The sequence below is a fragment of the Ambystoma mexicanum genome, chromosome 7q (genome assembly GCF_040938575.1).
Source record: "Ambystoma mexicanum isolate Mex_15411 chromosome 7q, UKY_AmexF1_1, whole genome shotgun sequence".
NCBI lineage: Eukaryota > Metazoa > Chordata > Amphibia > Caudata > Ambystomatidae > Ambystoma > Ambystoma mexicanum.
In genome coordinates this window covers 622,366,899-622,382,448 of record NC_090941.1, presented here as the reverse complement: position 1 = coordinate 622,382,448, position 15,550 = coordinate 622,366,899, and positions in this window count along the sequence as shown.

The window sequence follows — 15,550 nt, the reverse complement described above, 5'->3', positions numbered from 1 at the left end:
GAATGTGCATATAAGATCCTCCTGCGCTGGTACTACCCCCCCTAAGACTCCACCACATGCATCGTATGCTCGACCCGAAATGCTGGAGACAATGTGGCCAAATAGGGTCCTTCTTTCAAATGTGGTGGTCCTGCCCTAAAGCCCAAACCTTCTGGAAACAGTGCCTGGTGACCATTGCAGACATTACCCAGATGAGGCTGCCCTTAGACCCCGAACCCATTCTTCTTGGAGTCCCAATTTCCGGAATCTACCCAAGATCTGGACCCAAAGCCAAACTGTTATCTCAATGTCTACTGGTGGGCAGAATCGTGGTAGCCCACACATGGAAAACTGTTGAGGGCCCTCTCATGCCCTTCCGGTGGGTGAAAGTCTGGGATGTACTAATCACAGAAAAATGATGGCAGCCAGGGCAGGTCTCCTTCATCGCTTTCAAAACATTTGGGGCCCGGGCCTGGACTTTGACCAAGACTTTCCAGCCCTGACCTACAAGCCCCAATTGGCTTGTAGGACTTTAAACGATGGGGACTTCCCGCAGGGTTGGAAGGAGGGGGAGTAGCCTTGGGGGACTTAACTACCAGAGGGAGGGAGGGGAGGGCAACAAACCATACAGCTCCTACGATGCATGTCATGTATGATTGAAACTTGTATTGTCATAACCTGCCTGTTTAAAATAAACATATTTCAAAAAAACAAATAATGACCAAAGTAAAATTGGAAAATTTGATATAGTCTTGTTACAGGAGACGTGGTTGACTATACCTCCGGTTTGGGATAATCATGATATACATTTAAATCCGGCAGTCAAACCTCTCCAAGGGAGACCATCTTCTGGCTTACTAATGGCTGTAAAAACAGATAAGGGGCTTTCATCCGAATTTTGGGCGGCTCCAAACAAGTGCATTTTGTTGGTAAAGATAAAGATTCAGGACATTGTCTATTCCATGCTAAACATATATTGGAACCCAGTGACGTTGTCGGATGATTATTTCTTTAGAGATCTGAATGTTTTGTTGGACCTGGTGGCTTCAGAAAAAATGATATCCCACGTCATACTAGCTGGTGACTTGAACCTCAATTGTTTTGACTTGAATAGTTCACATAACAAGGAGAGACTGTATCGGTGGAACTTGCTTGTTGAATCTCGAGGTCTATATATGCTAAATGCGGCTTTTGATTTGGATATACCTCCAGAACCAACATGGAGTTGAGGCTCTAGTGTAATGAGCATCAATTACATCTATGTCAACAACACCCTTTTGCCATCAATTAAGACATTTTGTGTGGTTAAATCTGCCATGAGCGATCATAATATGTTGACAGCAGAATGGAAAGAAGAAGATAGAAATCTAGCATTTTCAAGCATGCAACCACAGGCTGGTTTGTGGTGAACCCTGGAAAGAATTGCCTTTGATGGTTGGAGGATACGTTGTTTCACTTTAGCCAACACTTAACTAAATCATTAAGCATTGGAGCAAGAGAAATGGAAAGTATGGGAATAGTATATAGTGATACGATGCACCTATTCCAGCACACCAAATCAAATACAATCAGAAAACAACATCATTTGCATATTTATGATAACGCCGTAAGAACAAGAACATCGCTATTTCAGGCAGCACTGAGAAAACTTGCCCATTATCCACCGACCATCAGAGACAAGCTCTCGGGGGGAATTATTGCTGACTATAAAAACTGGATCAAAAGCCACAGATCACAGCTATACCAGAGGGATGGTGCTAATATGCTAAAGGTTTTGGCAACCAAAAACACATCCAAAATGTGGGCCATTATAAACCAATCTACAGTAGGTCCTCAAACGGCCATGCAGTCAACTGGTGTCAATACACACCAATGGGTAACACACTTTAATGAATTATATTCTGTTCCTAACAGCTGTGTAATTCTAGAATCTCTTAGGATTCCCATGAAATTTCATCTCACTTTTCATCAAGAAAATATTCTCTATCTCATTAAAACAGCTAGCAACTCTAAAGCGACGGGTCCTGATGGCCTGTCAAACCATACACTGAAATGCCATCCAGAGATCTGGGCATCCATATTGCATAACATCTTCCTAGCTATAAATCACACTCAGGGTCTGCCCAAAACCTGGAAACATGCGATTACAGTGCTCATTTATAAAAAGGGAGATCGGCAATTACCAAACAGCTATCGACCCATCTCACTCTTATATGTGCCGAGCAAGATCTATTGTCGATTACTGCTCAGAGAATTAAATGTGTGGACCACCAAAGAGAATTTGAAAGATCCATTTCAATCGGGATTTGTTGTGGGTTTAGGCACAATCCCAAACATACTTACCTTAAATATGATTATGTCTCAATGTGCTGCCCGGGGCCAGTCACTCTATTTAGGTTTCATTGACTTCCGGACGGCGTTTGATTCCATAGATCGAGTCCTTTTGTATAAAAAATTAAGAAAACATTATTGCCCGACATCTCTGTTAACTTTGATAATGCTATTTCATATGGAAACATCTATGCAAGTTCGAGTGACCTTTGTTGGTAAATTATCTCCCTCAATTATTACACAAAGAGGTTTAAAACAGGGTTGCTTGCTCGCTTCTTTCCTGTTTAATTTCTTTATATTGGACATAGGGAATAGCTTTGTCAATTGCATGGGTGATCCTCCTAGGTTGGGTAACCAGGAAATCCCATACGTATTGTATGCAGATGATCTGGTGCTGCTCTTGCAGACACCAGTGGGTCTCCAAAAGATGTTGCAGCAACTTGGTGCCTATGCCAAAGAAAACAACTTGGTGAAAAATTCGAGCGACAACAACTCAAAGTCCAAAAAGAACAGGTTCAAATGGCACTTACAGGGAAGTGAATTGACAAGCATTCATCAGTATAAATATTTAGGTGTAATTTTCCCAAATGTAAATAATGCCAGTTTTCCCACCTTAGAGTTCAAGAGCAAATTACAAACACTAACTTTGCAAGCAAAAATACTCGCTCATAGATTTGGTAAATATTCTCTCAAGCATATAATGGCATTTTATCCAATGAAAGTGGTACCTATCTTACTCTATGGTGTGGAAGCTACATTTCCTAAAAAGTGAAAATATTGGGACATTATAGAATCCAAATTTTGGAAACAAATTTTATATCTACCCAGCTATACTCCTCTACCTATGATACGATACGAACTGGGAGTTTTGTCCTTATATTCTCAGGTGGTATGGAAGAGGTGTGCATTACTGTGGAATTGCCTATTAGGCTTAGATACACCCAACATTTAAGGAGTAGCGGTCCACTATTTGTTATCATCTGAAAATAATGTTCCCATTACCTGGCGTAAATTGAAAGTGAATGCTCTAGCTGACTCCTTGGATTTACTGATTACTAATCCTGGGCGAGCATCAATTTCAATCTATCAGCACGATCGGATAGATAACCAAGCCAGGTGCACTTCATACAAAGATTTTAAAACTTTTCTGTTTGGGAGCAAGAGATATGGAGCAATGGCTGAATATCTAATTAAATGTCCCGCACCACATATCCGCACACTATATATGCGGTTCATGGCACACTCGCAAGGTTTTGTTTAGGAGAAAACTGCTATTGCGAAATCAGAACTATTGTCGATACTGTTTGAATAAAAATAAAAAAGAGACCTTACAACATATCATTGTAGAGTGTTCTGAATTAGATGTGATACGTGAAATGATTTTTAATAAAGTATTTGCCCTGCATAGTAACGTGCATCATGATCAGATATGGCAATTGATCTTCTCAAGTCCAAGACTAACAGTGAAAGTAGCCATAGTGTAATATCTTGAAGTGATCTTACTGCAATTAGAACATTGATTCGTAGGGGGTGAAAATGTTTTATTTTTTTATAATATTTTGTGATTAGGTATTCAATCTATCTTTCTGACAAATTGTTAAATTGTTAATAGATGTTCTATTCTAAAAACCTTTGTTCAATAATTGCTGTAATAATTTTTGTAGAATTTTGGATACGTTTGTAAAGAAAATTATTTGAAAAGTTGACTTTGTCGACTAACCAAATAAAAAAATTAAAAAAATTAAAAGAAGTGGTTCCTTGAAGCCCAGCTGGAGGAGAAGTCTGCTGCTGAATTTTCTTCATGAAGTCCAAAAGCTGCCGTCTTCTTCCAAGGACTGATCCAGAGAGGACCTGCAAAGAAGACCTCTCTCCGAGCTACGAGCAACCACCCTGAAACCTGCTACTCTTCCTCAGAAGTACCCTGGCAGCAAGTCCTGCATACTTGCTGTCCTGGGAAGGGGTCTTCGTGAGTCCTGAAGAGGAGTGCCCATATATCTAGAGTCGAAGAAGTCTATTGGTGCCATCCAGGGTCCAGAGGTGCGTTTCTAGACCGCTGGAAGCCACTGCTGTCACCCGCCCAGAAGAGGGGGTACCCTGGCATAGTTCTGCTGGACATCCGGAGCTCTAAAAGTTCCAAACTGCCTAAGAACATTTCAAGGGATATCCATGCCATCATCACTGACCACTTATTTCCCGCTGGAGAGAGTACAGAGTTGCTGAGTGCAGAGGTCCGTCAGTGGGTTTTCCGCCACCAGAAGCTAACAAAGACATTCCAATGGTGCAGACTTGGTGGGCGCCTGAGGTCCAGTCTAATGGTTGACTCCAGGTTGCCAGAAGCATGCAGAGGCCCATGCTGTGGCTGCAGCACAGAGGAACTGAAAGTCGGAAAAATGTGATATTCTGACACCCGACACCAAAAGTGACCTATGCACAGATTGCTGCCAGAATCCTTCGAAGGGTCCCAGTGGTTTTACGCTCATCTGCCAAGCCTTTAAGGAGCCCACAGCAAGTTTCATCTTCATAGGCCTTCTATAGTTGGAGAAATCATCAACCAAAGGGGAGCACTGCGAGCAGTAAAACTGCTGCACTTCAGAAAGACTTTGGTTACATTTTTCTCATGGACTCAGCATCCCAATGGCTCCTTCTTTCATGTGGGGTCCATCCTCGGAGGGAATCGTCGAGTGAAACGGAGAAACTCTGCCACCTTGCCTGCTAAGGCACGAAAGGTACTATGACGATGAAGAGCATCTTCTAGCCTCAGTAGTCGTGCAGGGATCCCAGATTCGTCTTGGATTCTGTTCTCCTGTGGCCTCTCAGGTGCTTTGCGGTGGTAGAACCTTTTAAAGAAAACACAATGTTATTGAAGATTATTAGACTGGTCTGTAAAAGACAAGATAAGTTACTCTCTACCTTTTCCATTACAGGTTGTCCAGGTGGGTTGATCGTCACACAGGATTGTATATCTACTCTAAAGAAAGCATCCTGCCACTGTTCACAACTAACCTGCCTTTCTCCCCTATTCTATGCATATACACCTCGCTTAAGAATTCACATGCCTATTTACAACTTTCTGCAATTAGTGCATCTATTACTGAATTTTAGTATTGTGTGGTACCACATAAGAGTGTATATATTTGCCATTCTTTGAATAAGTATTTCCAAGTACAAAGTGTTATTATTTGAATGTATATATGTTAATGAATCTTATTTTATATTTAAAAAAGGTGTCTTATCACCTAACATAGTGTGTGGACATTCCTGTGTAGGGGCTTGAGGACTCAGTGTACTTAAAAACCTGCCTGCATCACCTTCTGAAAGTTTAAGCCTGGCTGCTTGTCCATTGCTACCAAATGGAGAGCCCTGGCTGGGGTGTTATGTGCCTTTACCCTACCATATAGAGGGCAGAAGTACAGATATGTCCTCCAGTCTTTTAACTTACATATGGTGACTGATCTGGCATATGATGGCATTATTAGTGGATCAGGGTTTGCACTTACATCAGAACATGTCATAGGGCAGGCTTAGGCTAGGATGGCATGGCGCTATTGGAACTGGCATTTTGTTGACTGTGATTAAATAGAGTTGTTTAAAACTGGCAAGGCTATGCTTAACAGGCAGGTGCATTGTGATGAACATTACCCGAGGCAGGTTGTCGCTTTTATTAGCAACTCCCTGTAATAGAGCAACATGGGTCACCCTGAATTGACAGCACCATGTGGCATTTGAGCAACACTAAGGTATACTTTGAGGTAACCTGAAATGTTGGTGGTAACAGCTTGCAACAAATTCTGTAATGTCTGGCACTTCCAAACCCAATGGTGTGCGCTGCATGATATCCTGGCACAATATTAAAACTGTTGTAATTTAAACTGACTTCTGATGCATAATTTGCATTGTGCTTATAGTTAATACCCTGGTATCAAAATGTATTAGAATACTATATTGTTTCTACAAAAGTACTTGAAAATGTCTTTTAATGCACATTTCCCCAAACATTACGCTGCCGAATTGCACCATTTTTACCTCCCCCAGGTTCACTTTGGGCTACTTCGCCCTTGTCAATTTGGGAAAAACATCCTCATCCATTTGTAGGTGCCTGCCTTTTGCCTTGAAGGAGAACATGAGACAGAATCACCCTTATCAACCTACACCCCACAAAGCCCCTATCCAAGGATAAGCCAATAAAACATCTTGAAAGGAGCCAAACCCCTCCTCATCCATCAGGACAGACCTGCATGCACTGTGGTGGTGACGTAAGCAGAGTCCAAATAGATAGTGACACAGCATCCTTTGGATGCCCTCAAGGCCTCAATCAGCGCTGTGAGTTCTGCTGCTTGTGCAGAATAATGCCTCGATAATCTTTTCATGATAAGTGTTTCATATTCCCCTTCCTCCAATCGCACCACAGCTGCCCCAACATGTTTTTCCCCAGTTTATTGATCAATAGATGCTGACCCATCAACAAAAAAATACTTCGCCTTCCCCTAGGGTGCTGTCTTTAGCCTTGGGTAAGTCATCTTCTTCCCCCTCGTAAATTGCGCAGTCATGTTGCTGCATATCTTCAACAGTGCATGGTTCCATGAGAAAAATATGGCGAGATTTATTGTTTTTCATCTCACCACATGAATATGGGTGCTTGATCGAATTATTTCATAGGCTGATACTCTTTGTGTGGTCAAAGTGAATTTGGATTGTTCCAATATGTAAAACAGTGAGTGCTCAACATATAATGTTAGTGAACACCGCATCACGATAGTTGAGCTTTTTTCAATGGCGAAAGCTGCAGCTGCAAGCGCTTGTTTGCAAGCGAGTTGACCTTGCATGACCGAATCGAGTGTGCACTGTTATAGGCCAGAGGTTTGTGCCCCATAGAGCTCTTCTGTGTCTACACAGCAGTCATGAGGGTACCGATTCAGAGGGGAAATAGGTAGAACTCCTGTGTATAATGCTAGAACTGGAGCTGTCGAAATTACATCTTTTAAGTCATTAAATCCAGTTACCATTTCTGCTGTCCATTCGATCATCGTCCCCTCTTTTTGTGCCTCCTTGAGACCTTGTAGGAGTGGCCGTGTATAGGCTGCATAATCAAAAATCCAGGCCGTGCAATCATTGCAAACGTTTGCATTTCTTTCACCATTGTTGGTTTCGCAGTGGCACGCACTGTGGCACGCGCTGTGGAACACACTAAGGCAGCTCTGTCTGGAATGATCCGTTTGCCATCTTTGGAGATGTGCTGGCCCAGGTACAGAACCTCTGCTAAGAAGTACTGGAGTTTTTTCTTGTCCATCTTGTGCCCTTTTCCTGCTAGGAGTTGGAGTAAAGTGATGGAGTCCCATCATCACGGCAGACCAGTAAGTCATCTACTTATTAAATTATGATGCTGGGCACCTGAATGTTACCAAGGTCTTCATGTAGTATTATATTAAAGATACTGGGGCCTTCACAGTACCCCTGCTGCAGGTGATGGTGTTCATATCGTTTTCCTCCCAGGGTAAAGGCAGTGAAATACTGTGAGTCTGGGTCAAGGGGCACTGAGAAAAATGCATTTTTCAGGTTCACAACAGTGAAGTGGGTGGCCTGTTTCGGGATACTGCACAGGATGGAGGCAGGGTTAGGAACAAGAGGACATTCTTTCTGTACAATATCATTAAGGGGGCACAAGTCCTGTATCATCCTCCAAATACCCCCTGTTGCTTTTTTGATTGGATAGATAGCGGTTTTGAATGGTGACGTGGAAGGCCCTATGATCCCCTGCTGTAATAAGGCCTGCAATGTTTCTTGTATTCCTCCTCTGTTTCCCGGGAAAAGGGAAAGGGGTACTGTTTTACTTGTGGCAATACTGCACCTGGTTTGAGTGTTATTCTTACAAGGGTCGCATCCCTACATCATGTGGGTTGGTGGTCCATAGGTGGGTTGGAACTTGCTGCAGATAATTCTCACAGAATGAGGGAGGCCCTCTAACAATGGCCATGATGGGGCATTGCACTTTCCTGTATTGTACCACGATATCACAAAGGGCCTCATTACACGGTAGGCGGTAACCATGGCGCTATTAGCGCCATGGTTGCCGCCGGTATTTTACCGTGTCCGCCTTGGTGGATGGCAGAATTACCGCCCTACTCCAAGGTGAACGGGGGCGGTAATTCCCCACTCACCAAGGCCCTTCCCCATTCCCATTTTTGCCCCCATAGGACATAATGGGAATGGGGAAGGCGCTAATTACGGTACCGCAAATTGCGGTACCGTAATTAGCACCAAGGTCCCTTTGCGGGCGTTAAAGTACCAACCCGCAAAGGGACCTCGTAATAAGGTGGTAAGGGTTAACCCTTACCGCCTACCGTGTAATGAGGCCCAAAGTATGCACATTTTGAGCTCTATTTCCCCGTCATTATAGTCAATCTTCGAACAAATCTGCATCTGTCAGTTCTCGTAGGGGTATACTGGAGTCAATGCATAACACTGTGCGCCACTGTGCATATCTGTTGCAAGCACTACAATTCTTTTTGCGGACACTTGCAATCCTTCTGAAGTCTAGGGACAATATGGTACCAGCAACTACTGGTATCCCTCTAACCACTGTCTACCTGGCCACTGTATTTATCACTAGCGTTGCCTGAAGGGAGCACATGCCGGGGGTGGCGCAGACAACCTCTCTATCTGTAATTGATATAGTCATGTTTAATTTGCTGAGCAGGTCCCTTCCTAGTAAATTGACAGGGGAGCTTTCATGGTATAGGAAGGGTGCCCGGACAATCTTCCCTCCTATCTTGACATCTACATCTTCTGTGTATGAAACCGTAACTATAGCCCCAGAGAATCCCTGCAGTCGAGAGTTTTTCCTGAGAGTGGAAAGTTGCTTTCGCTGCTGCATGACTTTTCCGCTCCTGAGTCCACCGTAAAGATGAACTGCTTATTTCCTATCTCTGCCCCCACCAGTGGTTCCTCTTCTGGATGCAAGGTCATTGACAGTACTGGACACGCAAGTGCTCTCTGTGGCTGTCCTAGTTTGGGTAGGTGTCAGTACCTGGGAATGAGAAGGGGTTCCCACCCATCACAGTGGCCCCTTGGTATGGAGCTGGTGCCCCGTTGGGTGCAGTGGCAAAGATGTGTCTGCTTCCCTCGCCTTGTGCATTTGGGCACATCTGGTGTTTCTGTATGGTCTGCTCCTGTGGTGGTGGGCGATAGGGGCCGAGATTTGGGGAGGTAACTGAGTGTATGCTTGGTGTATTTCATATGGGATCATAGTCGATCCTTGGGCTGGCCCCTGTGGGCTACCGGGTTGAGGGTTTTCATATGGTTGTTGATTATAATTATAGCTCCCTCCCTGTCTGCTGCAACACTCTCTAGAGAAGTGCCCCCACCTCCCGCATGACCAACACTGCCCTTGACTGCCCTCTCTTCACCCTTGACCACTGAATCCCCCTCCTCTCTGCCCTTGAAACTCACCTCGTCCTCTTTGCGGCCCTCCTTGCCACTGGGGTCCTGTGTAATGCTGCGTTCCTCCCCACTGCCCTTGTCTATTGTCTGCCCATACAGCTGCCATGTGTGCCTATGTGGCAACAGAGGCACACCCCTCTTCTCCCATCTGTTCTGGGGGCGGTGCCACTGACACCGCTGCTACTTTCACTAGTTTGTTTTAAACTAGTTTTGCTTCTTCTGCCTGCTCCTTTGAATAGTTTCCTTTTCATGCTCTTTGATCCTCCTACAATGGTGCACTATGATGCTTTTAATCTCAGGCCAACCTTTTGCTCCCACCCCCGCTATTTTATCGAGGGCCTCCTGTACTTCCTTTAGCAGGCCCCACTTCACAATGAAGTAAAATAAGGACATTGACTTTTCCCAGGCGGTGCCGGTTTCTGCCCTCCACATCCCTTGGACCCAAAGAATGTACTGCGCAACATCTTCCTCATCTACCATTGTGCATTGCATGATCAAGTGTAAATCGGGAGTATCTGGGAAGGCCCTCCATAGTGCATCCCACACAAGTGCCCTGACATTGTTAAACGACACTCCATCATGGGTGTCATTGCTTTTTGTAACTCCCGGGGACCCTGCTTTCACTCACACCGACTCTGCCTGTTCTCCTACTGCTGACACTAGCAAACCTTTGATGTCTCCTATTGAGAGGGGCACCCCTGCAGTGTGTTTTTCAAATGCATAAATCCATTTCCCCGCGCCCGCTGTGAGCGGGGGGAGGGATTTAAGGAGGTTGATTTTATCCATCTGTGCCCATGGAACATAATGCGGGTGACCTGCACCTTTGTGAAGGAGGGGTATTTGAAATTTCGTTTTCACTTTCCCAGTCTTTAGGCCACTTCCTTTTTTCTTTGCTAGAGCCATTCTCCCAAACCGTTCTCTTAACCTCCTATTCCACAATCCTTCTCTCCTCAGTGTTGTCAGGGGTACTTGCTCAACCCCTCCCACTGCCCCTTCCTCTGTATCATCAAAATCGCTCCAGTATTCCTCATCCCCCCTCGCCGATCTTACATTCTCATACACTAAGTTGTCTGTCTCTCCCTCCCTTTCCACATGTACAGCCCGTATGGGTGTACTGCCAATTCTGAACAGAAAGTCTCCTCACTTCCATTCGTATTCCTGTGGGAGTAGAGGGGTTGCACTCTCTGGTTCTCTCACTGCTTTTCATGCTGCTCATAATATAGCTAATTCTGTACAGGTGGTGGATAATGCTACTTCGATGTCCTTAGCACTCACTCCTGTGAGGGTGGATACTGTTGTTGGTGGGACGTATGGAGGGGGTGGTGTTGTACCCGGGCCTGCTTCTGCAGCCCCCCGACACATAAGTCGAGTTTGAGTACCCCTCTGCTTGTCTGGTTAATAACTGGTAAAGTTTCTTCATCTTTCCCCCTCCTTTTCCCCTTCCCCTGTACTTGTCTCTGTCCCTTTACTTGGCGTTACCCCTTCCTTCTCTGGGGTCTCTGTCTCCTCAAACATTCTCCATAAATCCAATATTTCACGCCGGTTCTGTAGTGGCTTGCCTGTATATTTGGCAGTCAGGTATATCGACAAATAGTCTAAGGCACACTTATCAAAGGATTCCCCCTCTGGCCAGGAGTGGGGCCACCCTTCCCCCTTAGTCTCTGTCACCCATTGATTGTGGTATTTCTTGATATTTTCACAATATGGGGCAAACTCTTGCAAATGTGGTCTAGTGGGGTGTCTTTCCCCATTCTGATACTCCATCTAGGTTGTGTCAATACTGTCCTTGCTCACGCGTCTTCCTTCATAAAATGAGACAGTATAGGTTGCCCTCCTTGTCCGTCATCTTGTAGAGTCTCTCTGTTGGGCTTACAGCTATGTGATCAGTCAATGCAGTCGAAAAATATTTATCATCAAAAAATAGACAGTCTCTTTAATCCGCATGTACTGGATGGACCCCGGCCGGCACATAGGACTGGGGGTTTCCAAACAGCACTTTAAGATGAGCAGCAGCACCCTTGAGATGGCTGGGGATGCAGATTTGTACTCTTACACCAAATCAATAATGACAACTCAATGGTTAGGCAAAGGGAGTCCGTTTAATGACAAGTACAAAAAACGGGGTGTTCATGAATATCAGAAATCGCTCGATCTTCCTACTCGCTTCAACTCCAATTAATTTCAGAAAAAAAATTACATTTATACCAAAAACTCATCATCACTGACGTGCAACTCTTTAAAATTTAGCATGCAACTTGATTGGTTCTAGGAAGGTAACTTTAATATAGGCACTATATCTGTATAAGGTAACGGGGAGAGGGGATTGGATAAAAAATGGGGGTCGTTACAAGGTGAGTGGTAAGAGATTACTGACACCGGTAAGGAGATTGGTGCCGGTAATCCCCTACCGCCCAATTCCAAGGTCCCTTAGCGGGAACCGTAAGGGACGTGTGATCTGACCACACGTTCCTTACGGGTTCCGCTAAGGGACCAGGGTGCTAATAACGGGCTTGCAAGTGGGGAGCCCGTTATTAGCGCCCTCCTCATTCCCATTGAGCCCTATAGGGGCTCAATGGGAATGGGGAATGCCATTTTCAATGGGGACTTACCGGTCCCGCCAGGGTCGGACTACACCGGTAAGTCCCCATTGAACTACACCGGTGCCGGACCCGTTATTGGTGGCAGTCATGACGCAAATAGCGCCATGACTACCACCAATCTTGGAATGAGGCCCAATGTCAGGTGGGGCATCTAAGCCCTTCCTTCAAAATGGCTACTGTAAACGTCACTAAAAGTACGACGTCTCATTGGTTCTACTAATTATAGGACCCTAGATTACATGGTCCACTATGATAGGGTTGGCATCAACCCCACTCATACTTTTCCACTTGCGCTTAGCAGCGTGCAGAATAGCTGGCCAGGTGCAGGGAGTTTGTCTGCACCCCATCTTCCCTCCAATTATTGTTACAATCAATCATCACCTCAGTGGTCATGTGTCAATTATTTCTTTGTGGTTGGCCTCAAGTCTGCTTCTTGGTCTGGGAAAGTTAAGGTGTCTGGGCATGGCAAAGGTCCATGCGCAGGTGTGAAAGTTTCATCCCTTCCTGCTGGTCTGGTCACGTGATTTCGACACCGTGAAATCAGCCTTTCCTTTATGCAATTTCGTGTATTTGATTTAATTCTACCAGTCGTCTGCCATCTCTTGACCTTCCCTGAACAGAATATTCTGTTCTTCTTCCCTTTAATTATATCCACTGTTAGTCTATTTCAGCTGATACGACCTTGCCTTCTTGGCATGGTTACCTTCGTCTGCGTTTCTCTCTGACTTTAATTCTCAATTTGTTTGCTGCAAAACTCTCTTCTTGAGACCTTTAGTAACCTTTGGTTGATTCTGCTCCTGTGCGTAGTGGAAGTATACTTACATAAAGTGCTCTTTTTGAGGTAGATATGTAGAGGTGGCGCTTTCCGCAATCTATCTTACTACTAAGCATAAGCCAGCCTCACGATTTTTGTGCTTCTTGCGGTTAATTTGCGTATGTACACGTTTAAACTAACTGAATATCTTCATCGTGCTTATGGCATAATTTCTGACATCTTGACATCAATTGTTTCACTTTAGACTTAGGATGTCACTTGTCCATGGTGTTTTGTCTCGTTTGTCATCATTCTCAGGTCGTTATATCTTCTATATGTGAGTCAGTCTGGGTTCTTATGACATCATCATTCGTCTTCCTTCAGTATCTTCTTAGCTTCTTTGGGTATTACATTCTGACAATCGTCATTCTGTCTCACTTGTCGATATAGTTTTCTCAATGGGTACCTTACTGTCCAGGTTTTCTTAGGTGTTGATACTTCAACAGGTGCTGTTACTCTAATAGGTACTGGACAGAGCCCAACTGCGGCTCTCTGCTGGTTTATTTGCTCATCATACATCGCATATTTTGGCGTGAACGTTCCTGGTACTTCAAAATGGGTGGTTGGAGTGCGAATCGAGCTTGGCACCTCCTCTACACTTGTCTTCTCAAAAACACTTCTCCTCAAGAAAATCCACATGCACACACCATACCTGCCCCTATTGGACCTCCTCCACACATAAAAAATACACTGAAAACAACAAGCTAAAACACCAAGCTAAATCAATCACCACTACTTTCCATGGTATCAGGTAATATTACCTCCACCAATAATATTGCCATATATATGGTTGTGGGGTAAGGCCATAGGCAATATTTTTAGTGGGGATAATTTATGGGGTTATTGGTACCAGGGATTGCAAGGGTGTCCCCAGCTCCCTTAAAATAATTATGAGGGTTGCGGGGGTGTCCCCTGCCGGTTCCATGGCTTAATATCGCCGCACAAATATGGCGATATTCTTGTATGGCAATATTTTTGCGGGGTTATTCACACATGGAACCCTTTCCACCAAGCCCTCTACCTATACGGGGCTCCTAATTTTTATATTTCTTTTTACGCACTGGTCAAGACAGTGCACCTTGTCGTCACCTTCCCCCCTCACTCGGGGGAGTTCCCTTTCCTCCCTCTTCTTATTCTCTGTATAACTTAAAAAATTAAAAAATCTAACCTAAATAAAAATGGCCATACAAATCTCAACAATCACTACCCACTCTATGTTTTCACTTTCATTCATTGCGTGTTCACTTCTTTCATGCAACCTCATTCCTCACCCCAAACATTATTATTCCTTGCAAGCTATCCGCATGTGTCCACGTTCTTCCGAAAGCCTCCATTCACAGGTAATCCACAACAGGTCTGGACCTCTCCCTGGGGCCACAACCCGCTCCAATGAGCAGGCGGGATTTCTGCGACGACGGCACCCACAAGGACCACTTCTGCTGCGTATGTGTTTTAGGGGACTGGTCACTGTAGGTGGTCATGGCCCACCCGGAGAGGCCACCTGGATATTGCCACAAGTACGGGGTATAAGGAATCACGTTATCGGGGTCACCAAATCAAAGCAAGCCCCACTATATGCACACTCTAGAGTAAATGTAACACGCTAGGGAAATAGACCAAGAAATAGGTTTGCAGGGATAACCAAGGTTTATTCGTACAAAATTCAAGTGCCAGCAAAGAACTCTGCTGTCCGAGAGCGCTCTGGTCTTACATTAGCAAACAATGGCTTATAACCTTAAAAAACATCACAAACAAAGGGTACAATCCGGGGTCACTGATTGGAGGCACCCCACATATGGGTTTGCTCCACAGGGGATGCCAAGCAAGAATTGGCTGGTTCTTTCCCGTCAATCTGGTTCCACGTGGGTCAGCTGGGCTCATCCTCCTGGTGAAGGTCAGGGTATGCATAAAACAAATTGTAGCTAACTAAACAACTATGACAGGCTGTTCACTCATTATGGCAGGCACCTGAGCGGCACGGGAAAAGTGATGCCAAGGAGAAGGGGAGGATAAAATACAGTCATGCTGACCCTTATACTCGAGGCTTCATTAATACTGCAGTTCCCGCACCCACCGTCTCCCGCCACGGGATTGATCTTTGATTTACCCTTCCTGGCACCTCATGTTACAGGGGCTAACAAGAAATATAGACGAATAGTCTTTAGATCCTTTAGGTGGACACTTTATGGAGTTTAGGACCCGAGGGTCTTGTGCTTACCAAGAATGTAAAGGTGTGGGGGTCAAACGAGTGGTGTGGGGCTGTCTCCGGCCTGGCTGAGTGGGGGTTAGATGCCAATGGCAGGTTATTGGAGATGGATGGAAACAGCGCGGAGCCTGGTGCTTTCTCACGCTCTTCACAGGGTGCATTCCTTGAGATGATACTACATAT